The sequence below is a fragment of the Myotis nattereri genome, assembly GCF_964212035.1.
Source record: "Myotis nattereri genome assembly, chromosome: X".
In the NCBI taxonomy this organism is placed as follows: Eukaryota; Metazoa; Chordata; class Mammalia; order Chiroptera; family Vespertilionidae; genus Myotis; species Myotis nattereri.
The window spans coordinates 25,167,942-25,182,403 of record NC_138078.1 but is presented as its reverse complement, the minus strand read 5'-3'; the positions used below and the strand labels follow the sequence as shown (position 1 = coordinate 25,182,403).

Here is a 14,462-nt window from a genome sequence, read left to right as displayed (position 1 = left end):
ATTAAAAACTAATAGTAATCCTGTAAACCTTTCTCCTACTTAAAAGTTAAAGCTAATATACTGAAAAATCAACCAAAATTAAACACACACACACACACACACATTAAAACTAACACATTTAACAAGAAAGTTAATAAAAATCTCCCTAGCTGGTTTGGTTCGGTGGATAGAACGTCAGCCTGCAGACTGAAGGGTCCTGGGGGTTCAATTATGGTCAAGAGCTGTGGGCTTGATCCCCAGTAAGGGGTGTGTAGGAGGTAGCCGATCAATAATTCTCTCTCATCATTGATGTTTCTCCTTCTCTCCTCCTCTGAAATCAATAAAAAATAAATTTTAAAAAAGAGTTAAAAAATCTAAAACTTAACAGAAATTATTTTTAAAAATCATGTCTAAATCAAAATACAAACTATCTCCAGTACCCTGCAACTGGCACAATAGTCATAGGAGTGGTCTGGCCACCAGGCAAGCTCCTGGCATGGGGGCATTTGTATTACTGACATTTTCTTGTCCAAGGATCAACTTTCCAATGTGTCCAAATTGCTTTCTACCTTCCTTTAACTGTGTGCTCTTAAAATTCTCAGGATCCATATAGTTATCATTCCTATATGCTGCTGTTTTTATATTTCCACAACACCTGCTACCTTATAATTTACTATAGTATAAATTTTTTTGTGATTTCTTGACTATGCCTTCAGTAAAGACTTTGAACAAACTTGCCTCAGAACACATTTCTTTATTCACTGATTATAACACAGACCTAGGTGAGTTTCTGAAGCAGATGAGATAATTAGTAAATGATTGTTGAATCAATCAAGCATGGTGCCATGGCATTCCTTCCACTCTTCTAAATTTTTTCTGCTCACACCTTACTATGTCTTTCTCACCTCACCATTTTTTCCTTAGCGTTCTCATGAATGAAAATGGCTCACACTTTGTAGAAACGAGAATTTCCTTGTAGCTAAGTTTCCAGCATAGCCAACGGCTCAAGGTAATTCGTTCATCTCTTAGAACAGGGGTCCTCAAACTACGGCCCACGGGCCACATAAAAATACAAATATTGCATTTGTTCCCGTTTTGTTTTTTTTACTTCAAAATAAGATATGTGCAGTGTGCATAGGAATTTGTTCATAGTTGTTTTTTTTTTTAAACTATAGTCCGGCCCTCCAACGGTCTGAGGGACAGTGAACTGACCCCCTGTTTAAAAAGTTTGAGGACCCCTATCTTAGAACTTAGTTTCCTTTATTTATCATCAGTGTCCTTTATTTACCATCTGTTAAGACTTACCAGTTCTCAGGTTTCACAGAACCTTTTGTCTCCTCACTATTTACCAGTAAGTACTACTAATTGTATGACTTTATTAATAAACATTAATGCCTTTCTGTAGTTTGCTCATTCCGTAACATTTTCCAGAAATAATCTCCAGCCCCCATGCAAACACTTGTCACTGCATTTACAGGTGACATGATCATTATTTCCCAGTGAGGACATTTGATCATTGAATCCAAAACATTTATCTCAGTTTCAGATAGCCACTTTCCACACCTTCATGGATGCAAACATTGTAACCATGTTGGTACCAAATGTAAATTTCACACGTAACCACTATCCCTAGGTCTATGTCATGTTCTTAGAGAAAACAGACCCTATCCCAGAATATTCAGAAAGAAATGTCTTAGAGAAAAACAATTATTTTCTACAGTTGGAACACAAATATAGAAAGTGAGGCACGTGGGATATATTCTACGGAACTAAAAGGCATAGTACCACTGCATCCACTTGCTTTAGAGCTGCCTAATACCGCCCCTCCATGTTTCCTCTTGGCCTGCCTGGTGTACTCTTCCTCTCATCACTGCATGAACACACTGTGCCTCCTGAAGTTCACTCTAAGAGCCTTGCTCCCCATGAAGTGAACAGCATGAAAACAGTGTGTTTTATTCATTCTTTTTTAGTGAACCTTAGTGTCCTTATAGCAATTGTTGGATATGCATAATTGACCTTTTCGTAACATGAGCTAAAAATGGAATCTGGAGGAGTATTTTACTAACATGTTTTTGATGAAGGTGGGCGTTAAGACTTCCTGATGGATTTAGTGAAAGAAGACACACTTCCAAAAACATGGCAATAAAATATTATAAAATACAAATAGCAAGATAAACAGACATGTAAAGATTCTCAAAGCTAAAGGATGGAGATGATTAGAATCCAATGAGTGCAGTTTAAACTGTGCCTGCAACTGACCCGATGATCTGTGCTTAGCTCTTACCATGGTTATTATTCTCTTTAAAATGGCCTACATTTAGTATTTGTTATATCAATTGTATCCTCAAAAGTGTATTTCTATCAGTTCTCTAGCTGGGAAAAACCAGTTTTACTTGACACAAATAATAAGTTACCATGAAAATATAATGGCATAAAAATAATGCTCTAAAGTCCTAGAGAGCTCACAGGCCTGCTCAGGGGCTGCCCCCTCTGTTGAAATGGAAAATCTGTAACACTTAGAAGGGCTTTCGACATTCAGCACTAGCCAAAGACATTCTCTTGACAGCAGTGAGGCAGGAACAAAAATAGGGAAGGGGTGAGTTTTTGGACGGGGTCCATGCATGCCACCTAATGCCTTTATATATATACTAGAAGCCCAGAGCACACAAATTTGTGCACTGGCGGGGGGGTGTCCCTCAGCCCCACTTGTGCCCTCTCACAGTCTGGGACCCCTCGGGAGATAACGACCTGCTGGCTTAGGCCCGCTCCCGGGTGGCAGAGGGCAGGCCCAATCCCTAGGTGCAGCCCCTGGTCGGGCTCAGAGCAGGGCCAATTGGGGAGTTGGGGCACCGCCCCCTGTCATGCACAGAGCAGGGCGGATCTGGAGGTTGCAATGCCACCCCCAGTCATGCTCAGGGTAGGGCCGATTGGGGGGTTGGGGCGCCGCACCCATCACACTCAGGCAGGGTCAATGGGGAGGTTGCAGCACCACCCCCTGTCGCGCACAGAGCAGGGTCCTTCAGGGGGTTGAGGCACCGCCCCCTGTCACACACAGAGCAGGGCCCATCAGGGGGTTGGGGCACTCTCCCCCTGTCACACTCAAGGCAGGGCCAAAGGGGAGGTTGTGTCTCCACCCCGTCACACACAGATTAGGACCCATGGGGGGGTTGGGGCGCCGCACCCTGTCACACACAGAACAGGGCCAATCGGGGAGTTGGGGTGCCTTCCCCTGTCACAAACAGAGCAGGGTGGATAGGGAGGTTGTGGCCCCGGGCCCTGTCGCTCACAGAGCTGCAGCGCGATCAGGGGTTTTGGGCGCTGTCCCCTGTCACGCTGCTCCAGGGGCCAGGAGGCCTCGCGGCTCCGCTGATCCCAGTGCTGGGAGGCATATTACCCTTTTACTATATAGAATAGAGGCCTGGTGCATGGGTGGGGGCCGGCTGGTTTTGCATGAAGGGTGTCCTGGATCAGGGTGGGGGTCCCGCTTTGGTGCCTGGCCAGCCTGGATGAGGGGATGATGGCTGTTTGCAGCTGGTCACACACCCTTCAGGGTGGGGATCCCCACTGGGGTGCCTGGCCAGTGTGGGTGAGGGGCTGAGGGCCATTTTCAGGCTGGCGGGTGACTGAAGCTCCCAACCTCTCCTTTTTTTCTTTTTTCCTTTTTTATTCTGGGATTTATTTACCTTCTATGGCTGTCACTGGAACTGAGAGCCAGCTTTAGCTTTGTGGCTCGGCGCCAGCTCTGAGACCTCGGCTGCTGAAAGCAGGGATCTTGGTTTGTTTGGGTTCTATAATTGAAACACTGTTGCAACTCCAGCTCAGCTGGCTGGCTGAAAGCATGGGGTTTTTTAGCTTCTCTAATTGCAACATAGTTGCTTAGAGTGCAGCTCAGAGGCCAGCAACGGCAGGCGGGGAACCTTGGCTTCCTCCTTCACTGGAGCAAGCAAGCCTCCTGTTCGTTTCAGCTGCCTGGCTGCCAGTCGCCATCTTGGTTGGCAGTTAATTTGCATATTGCCCTGATTAGCTAATGGGAAGCGTGTTGGAGGTATGGTTAATTACCATGTTTGTCTATTATTAGATAGGAGATTATATATATATATATATATATATATATATATATATATATATATATTATTTTTTACAGAGAGGAAGGGAGAGGGATAGAGAGTTAGAAATATTGATGAGAGAGAAACATTGATCAGCTGCCTCCTTCATACCCCCTACTGGGTATGTGTCTGCAACCAAGGTACATGCCCTTGACCGGAATCGAACCTGGGACCCTTCAGTCCACAGGCCGATGCTCTATCCACTGAACCAAACTGGTTAGGGTCCACCTGATGACTTTTAAATGAATTGTGTTGTTTAGGAAGATACCTGGAGAGCACTGATGACAAATGTCTCTTCAGGGATATTCCTGACCCACCCTCTTCTCTTAGAAAATCCCATTACCCAGGATTCTGCTAACTGAGCTGTGGAGACATTGACCCAACCCAGTTTGGCCAAAGGGCTCTGTCTCAGGGAATCTAGAATAAGGATCTCAGTTGTAGCCTGAGTGTGAGGAGCACTGAAGTAAGGGTTTGTGTTCAAAGATTCCTGGTGCAGATACAAGGAGAATGGAAAGGATGATGTGAGCCCAGAAGATGGTCAGAGCTGCAGGGAAGACATGTTCGTATCCAGCCAGTCTGGATAGAGAGGACAGAATCATGTGGGCAGCAGGTCTCTTGCATGGTTGATAGGTAAGCACTTGACCAAGGAGACCAGGATCCTATAGGTCTCTTGCATCACATCTGAATAGGAAGTCCTTGGGTACATGTCCAGCTGTCCTCATTTCTGCAAAGTGTATGTTTAAATCATGTACCAACAATACCTGAAGAGTCAACCTGAGACATCACATTCACCACAGTAGATGGTATCAGAGCCCAGCAAGGATATTTGTAAAGTTTTTTAGCATCACACCCAAATACAGGTATCTCTTAGCCTCATCAAATAGCTATGTCCTCAAAGATAGAGCAAACCTCAGCCGAGTGCCTCAGTGCACCCACTGCCATTGGACTCTGTGGACAGGGTGGGAGCTCTAGGTGACAAAGGTATGGTGGTCCCTTATCCAGTCCCTGGTACCAGTCACTGGGCGGCATTAGGGAGCCTCACACCCATGCCTGTGCTGGAGGGACCAGACTCATGCTTTTTTCACCCAATTCAATAAGCAAAAGCTCCTGCCTGGGTCTACTGTAATCTTATTTGCATTTATTTTAGGAAATTTCTCCCCACTTCCATTTTGGTGTCTCTTAAAGTTTAGCTTTAAAATGTAAGCATATCTTAATGTTTTCTACAGATGTTTATTTTTTTTCCTCTAGGGGTCTTACCTAAATATGCCTAAATAATTACTTAAATGCTAAAAATGAACTTTTGAAGAGGTGTGTGTGTTTAAGAGCTGCTATCATGATACTACACTGCCTATCCATGCTTTCATTTTTTACTTGATTTTATCTTCAATGTGCTTTCCTCGTATTTATAGTATGTATCTGCTTATAACATTTCATTTTTTCTTCTTAACACATGAAAATTTACAAGCTTTCCATAGCTTAGCTTTCATGCTGTCCATAAGCTTTGTTGTTTTCAAACACAAAATTGAAAGTATACATTTTCCCTATTGATTCCCTTAGCTTCTGAGTTGGAATTGTAGTAAAATAGAAAAGAATTCATCACATGCTCTCATCTTAGCAGAATGAGGTTTCCATTAATACATAAATGAATATTGAAGTCCCTCTTAGAGATGTAACTTATACACATTTTATTGAATGTTGAGTCTTGAAATCAATAGGTCATTGAAATAAAAGTCAAAGTTAAATCCACACATCTACAGCTCAGAGTGTGCTTTTTATGTACATTCAACATTTTAGAAGGGAATTTTGAGTTTGGTATTATAGTATTCAGGATTGTCAGCTCCTACTTTGCTCCTACAGTCACTGTAACTCATATTGACAAGGTTAAATAGTACAATGGGCACATAAATTAGCATTATTCCCCAAACTGTTTACTTTCAAACCTGGAAATGGAGGAGGAAGGTATTTAGGGGCAACTCAATTTCTCTACAACATATACCTCTTCATATTCTTTGTATTATTTATTATGTTTGGATAAAAGGCACATTTTTTTGTTAATCCTCACCTAAGGATATTATTTCCATTGCTTTTCTAGAGAGAGAGGAAGGGAAAAAGAGAAACATCAATGTGAGAGAGATATATCATTTGGTTGCCTACTCAAGGGCAATTGTTAATGACATTGCACATGGTTTTGGAGATATTTCTCCTCTGATTTGAGGTGGTGAAGTTGACAGTCTGATTCTAATTATCTTCAAAAAGATATAAATAATTCTTAAGTAGGAATTTTTATTACAAACCATGGCTTAAAAACAGTAAAATAACTAAAGATTAAATTCAATTTTTAAAATTTATATTCTGATATTATAAATATTAGAACAAAAAACAAGTGTACAAAAAAAATTAAAAATTAGAGTTATAATCTAATCCCCTCTTCCTTATATTAAAATCTATAGGCCCAGTGCACAAATTCATGCACGGGTGGGGTCCCTCGACCTGGCCAGTGATTAGGGCCATCTCTCCCATTCCTGATCGGGGCCCATAAGGGCCAGCTGGCCGAGGGGGAGGGACTGCAGGAGGTTGGCTTTGGGAGCGCACTGACCACCAGGGGGCAGCTCCTGTGTTGAGCATCTGTCCCCTGGTGGTCAGTGTGTGTCATAGCAACCAGTTGAGCAGTTGTTCAGTTGACTGATTGCAATGATTGTTTAGGCATTTATATATATATATATATATATATATATATATATATATATATATATATATATATTTATAAATATTTTCCAGCTACCAAAAGTTATCTAGGTAATACAATCTCCTTTTTAAAAAAATATATTTTTATTTCTTTCAGAGAGGAAGGGAGAGGGAAAGATAGAATCAATGATGAGAGAGAATAATTGATCGGCTGCCTCCTGCACACACCCCCACTGGGGGGTCGAGCCTACAATTTGGGCATGTGCCCTTGACTGGAATTGAACCTGGGCCCCTTCAGTCTGCAGGCCAACGCTCCATCCACTGAGCCAAACCAGCCAGGGCATACAATCTTTTAATATGTATATTGCCTCACAATCTACTTCCCTATTTGTTTAACTATTTCAACATTACTAAGAATTCATTTTGTACATCAACAACTTCATAACTATCATTAATTATTGTGGCATTATATTTTACAATTAAAGTATTTGTACTATTCTTCTACATTTATACTTCAGCTGACAAGGAAATATTTATAGTGTTTCATCTGGAATGCTTACTTATAATTGAAAGTATATATACAGATATTATGTATACATAGAATGTCATGCTCGTTCATGTTAGTGATATAGTTATGTTTAATAGAGATGATATTAACCTACTTGACTGTATTATCATTGATTACTTGCCAGAGCAGGGAATTCATAAATGACCTTGAAGTAGACATTTTGCCTCCAACAACCATGGCAACACAATTAGAAATATTAGACTGATTACTGAGGCCAAAACCAAACCTTATTACTTGTGTTCTATACACTCTTACCTCTGTTCTACATTTTTACAGGTTTTTGGGACTGGATTATATTTACTTTCTATTTGCTAAGTTGAGACTATATTTTCATTCAATAACTATCCATTTGTACATTGTGCTAGTTGTTTCATCTATATATCATGCAATTTTATGCCAATATTATGGTTGCTTTATTATTTCCCCCTTAACAAGTGTTCAAACTGGAACTCAGCAAGTTTGCATAAGTTCCCCAAGTTTACATAGCTTGATTTGAATCCATTTCTATCTGGCTACATCATATTTTGTCTATATATTCTCAATCACATATCTTACTGAATTTTTGTTTATTGTATTCTCTCATTTATTGATTTTATAATTAATATATAATTGACATATATTAGTTTTAGGTATACAATATAATAATTTGATATTTGTATATAATAAACACAATAAGTCTAGTTAACTTCTATTACCACACAGTTACAATTTTTCTGGCTGTTCCTATTTTAATGGAATTCATATTGGCTTCCTTAAATATGAACATTAAAACCTGGTTTGTATTTTTAAATTTTATTTGATTAATATCATATTGTTTATATGACTCTTATCTCTCACCTTTTGGGGAATTATGCTAATTTATCTGCCCTTACACTGTTTAACCTTGCTAAGATTGAAGACTTAGTACTTGTTATGTTAAAATTTATGGAATATGAAATACATTTTCATAAGTCAGATGAGGTAGAAAATTCATTGACATCTTATACAAAAGATTTAGTTTTAAGTTTTTATTTTATTCCTCAAGTTATTTTAATGGGAAAATGGAATTTGTGATGAACACTAGCCCCATTTGAGTATTTTGACGAATTGTGTTTGCTTTTCATTTTATCCCATGAAGTCACAATAGTAACAGTCTACAATTTACCCAGAGATAAATGTTTCTCATATGCAAGGGCAATCAGATTCTTGAAATGCTTCTGGCTTCTTAATTAGAAACGGTATTCAGTAGATGCAGGAGAAGAAGTGTTTTAAGACATTGGATTGGTGTCCCTGTTTTCATGTTTTGATTGAGGCTTTCAGTTTAAATGCTTTTTGATTAGTTGTCTGCTAATCCTTTTAATAGTTTAGTCAGCTATAAATGAAGAAAAATAGAAATTTGAGGAGTTATATCTCTCTTACTATGGATTTATAAATTTATAAATGTGTTCCTCATTGGTGGTGATGGATTGGATTCTTTTTTCCAGTGTATTTTATTGATTTTTTTTTACAGAGAGGAAGGGAGAGGGATAGAGAGTTAGAAACATCGATGAGAGAGAAACATCAATAAGCTGCCTCCTGCAACTCCCTACTGGGGATGTGCCCGCAACCAAGGTACATGCCCTTGACCGGAATCAAACCTGGATCCCTTCAGTCCGCAGGCTGACACTCTATCCACTGAGCCAAACCAGTTAGGGTTGGATTGGATTTTTAAGATGACTAACCAATTAGATATATATCTTATAATACATTAGGATTTCTTTTTGCAAATATGAATTATTTATATGCAGATTTTTAAATTTAACCATGGGCCTTCAAAGGACCCATTAACACATTATATATAATACTTCATTCATGTATTATACATTAATACAATACACATGTTCATGATTATGTTTTAAGCTACAAAATATCATAACTTGACTCATTAATGAATTAATCATAATTAACCAGATTATTTACTACCAGTCTGGCATGATTTTAAATATTTTGTATGTTTTAATTTTTTAATACTCAAGATAGTCTGTGTTCTTTCCTCAAAGAAACGGAGTCAAATAGTGGCAGTTGATTTTCCCAAGGGCATACTGTTTAAACGTGGTGAATCATGACTATCAACCCAGATGGTCTGTGTTCAGAGTCTACACAGTTAATTATTATAAAATGCTGTACCCATTCATCTTGGTGTTGGATATATTACACAGATAAAACTATGGTGATTATATAATTTCCTATGAAATATTTCTAGTTAATACTTCAACAAGTTTTATTTTTTTTTATTCCTTTAATAGGATACCTCACAAAAATATTACAGTGTGTCTAACATCTGAGCCTATGGTAATAATTACATGGCCTAAATTGGTTTAAATGACTAAAAAATGTACAAAAGTAGCATTCTGGTTTTTTTAACTTTATGATTAGGTCTTTTAAAATAATGTTCTCCATGGATTATTTTAGCAGGACTAAACTGGAGAGGCTCAGTAGAATTATCTATCCTACCTGGATGACAGTTTGTGGTGGAGGTGGATGGTGGAGAGAATTAGGAAGAGCTATACCAAACTATACCAAACCCACAGGCGAGTTTGTCATAACTTAGGACCCTAATGGTTTTTGTTACACTTGTACCAAACACTATAAGTGAGGGTGTTAATAGATAATTTAAGAAACCAGGTTTATGTTTCCTAAATGATGAATCCATCAATTCTGTGAGTGATGCTGCATCAAAAACAGGTTTAAGAGGCCTCAGGTGTGAAACAAAACTGCATTTTGTGCCAAGTCTTTGGTTTGTAAGTTTATGAATCAAAAAATGAACCATTTTCAAGGGAATTTCACTAATATGACAACCCCCATTGTTATAACAGTAGTTAATACTATAACAACTATAAGATCTAAATATAATCATGTATTAAATGTATGACTTGCTTTAAGAAAACTTAAAATTTGAAGAGAAATGTTGAGACAATATTCATATATGTGTTCTGATGCTACAGTGAATATTGTGTAAAGAGTAAATATAGCTTGATAAATTTTAAAAAATGTTTTACACATAATACTGTTTTTCTAGTTTTCAGGGATATTTTTTTCTCTCCAAGGAGCATCAAAATGATGCATCTCTTTGGCAGGGGTGAATGCAGTTTTTTATAAACAATATAACAGTCCCGATTTTTAAAAACAAAAGTTTTAAATAAATATCTATTGAAGTCCTTTATCTGTCATTTAATTTGGTTATTTGGTGTGTGTGTGTGGGGGGGTGTTTGGTTTTCTTTTGCTTTTTGTCAGATAGATGGTTTGAAAAGAATTTCTCCTATTCTGTAGGTTGCTTTTAAATTCTGTGCATTATTTCCATTGCTGTGCAGAAGCTTTTTAGTTTCATGTAGTCCCAGTTGTCTTTTTTTGCTTTTGTTACCTATCCTTTTATTGTTATATCTAAAAATCATCGCTAAGACAAATGTTAAGAAGCTTTTCCCTATTTTTTCTTCCAAGAGTTTTACAGTTTCAGGTCTTACAATTAACTCTTCCATCCATTTTGAATTGATTTTTGTGTATGGTGTAAGATATGGATCCAATTTCATTCTTTTGTATGTGGATATCCAGTTTCCCCAGGCCCATTAGTTGAAGAAACTATTTCTTCCCCATTGTTTACTCTTGGCACTTTTGTTGAAGGTCATTTGACCATATATGCATGGGTTTATTTCTGGGCTCTGTAAACTGTTTTATTGGTCTATGTGTCTGTCCTAATTCCAGTACCATACTGTTTTGATTACTATAGCTTTGTAATATATGACTTTGCTTGGGGCAATGGACACACAATGCTGTGTGCAGATGATATTTTATTGAGTTGTACACTTGAAACCTGTGTACAACCGGTTTTGCAAACCAATGTTATCCCAATAAATTAAATAAAAATAATAATAAAATAAAAATAATTCAAAATGAAAAAATTGGGAAATGACATGATTTTATTCTTTTTTTCTCAATAGTTGTTTCATATAAATTTTAGGATTTTTTTCTAGTTTTATAAAAATGCCACTGGGTTTTTGATGGAGCTAGCATTGAATCCCAGTACTATAGTGCGGTGACCCGCACCTTGGAGAGGGTCCGACGGGTAGAGGCGGAGTGGGATGAAAGACCAAGAGACGAGGTTGGGAGGACTGGCACAAGGCACCAGCACCAGCACCAGTACCAGCAACTTTGTTCTTTCCACACACTGCTTTATATCTAAGCTGTGGCTGGTCATGCTTCATAGATCACTGCTAGGACTTGGCCCATTATAGGGAAGTAGCAGATTGTTACAGGCTGGGCAAGACTGGGCAAGCTTTGTCTAGATCCATCTATGTTTGACAGTTACTATGACAATCAGGTTATGTTTTAGTAACTGCACTTTTAGCCACCGAGGTCATGCCTCGGTCAAGCCTTGTCTAGTTCTACTTTGCTGCAAACTCTAAGTAAGCCTTAAACCTTTCCTGAGCTTTGACCTTAAAACCTTCCAGGATTGACATAGGGTAGAGTCCAGGGCTTTGCCATGTCCTCTGGTCAGCTTAGACTTTGCCAGCAGCATGACGGTCCCCAACACTATAGATGGTGTACAGATGACCAACAGGTATATGAAAAGATGCGTAACATCACTAATCAATCATCAGGGAAACGTGGACCCCAATCACAATGAGGTATCACTTCACAACTGTTAGAATGGCTATTATTTTTTTTACGATAAGAAGGGCTGATGTGGATGTGGAGAAATTGGATCTTTTGTGCACTGTTGGTGGGAATGTAAAATAGTACAGCTATTATAGTAAACAACATGGAAGTGTCTCAAAATAATGAAAAAATAAAGCTACGACATGATGCACCAATACCACTTTTGGGTATCTATCCTAAAGAATTTAAATCAGGACCTCAAAGCAATATTTGTACTCCCATGTTCATTTAAGCATTATTTATAATAGCCCAGACATGAAAACATCCTAAATGCCCATCATGAGAGTAATAGTTAAAGAAAATGTGGTTTGAAAAAATAAAATAAAAATGTGGTAGATAATATATATTTCAACCATTAGAACATAAAAAAATCCTGTCATTTGGGACAAATGGATGAATCTGGCAGACATCATGCTAAGTGAAATAAACAAGTCATAGAAGATAAATACTGAATGATTGTGTTTCTATAAAGAATCTAAAATAGTGAGCATCATAGAAATGCAGAGTAAAATGCGATTGCCAGGCGGTGGGGGTAGGGAAAGGAAGAATGTTGCTGTTCAATGGGTATAAAGTTTCAGGTTTATGTTTTAGAGATCTGTACAGCATGGTGCCGATAGCTAACCGTACTATATACTAAAAAGTTATTGAAAATAGATTTCATGTTAAGTAGTCTTACCATAAAAAGAAAAAACAAAGCAAAACAAATAGGCAGGATGAAACTTTTTTTTTTTTTCATTGACTGGATTTTATTTTTAAAGGTAAGGGTCACAAAGCCAAAGACTTCAGCAGCCCGCCTTTTTGCTTGCCCTTCTAAAAGTCATTGGGTTGTCAGTAAGGACCAAAGTTCAGCAGTCATGTTTCCGTGATGGTGTGGGATCCACAACAGGTGTCAGAGGCTGGGCAGGACGGCTCACATGGATGACGTCAGCTGCAACTCTTTCTGGTATACATCTGCGATCTTGCCCATGGGGGAGTCAATCATCCGGACGGTGTTTTTGGCAAAGAGTTTGAATTCATAATGAATTAGCTGCTCCCAAAAGCCCATGTTCGGGCGTATGATGGGACGGCAGACTTTGGTCCAAGTGTGAGCTTCTAGGAGTGACAGGGAATGATATTTCATCAAGAAGGCCATGCACACCGAGGCGGAGCAGCTGACGCCAGGGTGGCAGTGCACCAGTGTGCGGCCTTGGCCCAGCTCTACACTGTGGATATAATCGGCGATAATATCGAAGAAATCGCCTATGCGCATGCTGGGGTAGTCAGTCACAGATATCTTCAGGTATAGAATGTCCTCAATAAACGTTGAAAATTTCCGCTGACATACTGATGACTGCTGTGATGTGATTGGAAGACAATAGGTGCCTGTTGTTAGTGGCCACGGCATTACCTACGTAGAGGGTGCTGGTCAGCTGGGAGAGCCCACGGGACCTCAAGGGCTGTGGGAGGGCCTTGGCCGGCAAGAGACGTCGTAGTGGTGGTGGTGGTGGTGGTGGTGGTGATGGTGGTGGTGTTGACATCGAGGCAGCAGGCTAAGTGTCTCTGGGCCGGTTTCGGGGCACCACTCCCACTGCAGTGCTGGGAAGCCTCTGGCGGGTGGACAAGTTACTGGTTATGATCCCTCTGGTCCCCAAGCATCACAATTCCCTCCCTGCCTACACCACTGGTTTCCATGGCAATGGCAGTTAGCCTTGTGAAGGGCGTGGCCTCCCAGCCAAGCCTTCAGATAAACCACTCCCTGCCCCAGAAGTCACAGTCCCCTACCACCAGCCTAGTGGTTTCCATGGCAACACAGTTTGCCACAGGAAGGACTTGGCCTCCCATCCAGGTCTTCAGAGAAACCCCAGTTCTATTCTTATTTTTTTCTTTTTCAGATCTATTATCTTTTAAAAAATCTTTATTGTTTAAAGTAATAGCCCTAGCCGGTTTTGCTCAGTGGATAGATCGTCGGCCTGCGGACTGAAGGGTCCCATGTTCGATTCTGGCCAAGGGCACATGCCTGAGTTGCGGCTCGATCCCCATTAGGGGACATGCAGGAGGCAGCCAATCGATGATTCTCTCTTATCATTGATGTTTCTATCTCCCTCTCCCTCTTCCTTCCTCTCTGAAATCAATAAAGAAATATATTAAAAAAAACTTAAAAAATAAAATAAAATAAAGTATTAGCTAAGATTTAGAAATAGCCTAAATGCCCATCAGTAGACAAATGGATAAAAAAGCTGTGGTACATTTACACCATGAAATACTATGCAGCAGTATTAAGGAAGGATCTCCTACCCTTTGATACAGTATGGAGGGGCCTGGAGAATATTATGCTAAGCGAAATAAGCCAGTCAGAGAAAGATAAATATCACATGATCTCACTCCTTTGTGTAATCTAATGAACACCATAAACTGTTAAACAAAAATAGGTCCAGAGACAGAGAAGCATTGGACAGACTGTCAAACTTCAGAGG

The 14,462-nt window shown here is 39.4% G+C and overlaps 1 protein-coding gene and 1 pseudogene across 2 annotated transcripts in view; one reads left to right on the top strand and one right to left on the bottom strand.

Moving 5' to 3' along the window:
• DMD (dystrophin) overlaps positions 1-14,462 on the top strand; it is a 2,781,977-nt gene that overhangs the window by 60,924 nt on the left and 2,706,591 nt on the right. The gene's annotated exons all lie outside the window — the stretch shown is intronic.
• On the bottom strand, positions 12,920-13,526 carry LOC308510940 (dual specificity protein phosphatase 18-like; annotated as a pseudogene). The gene has a single exon. The product of its transcript is annotated as a dual specificity protein phosphatase 18-like (transcript).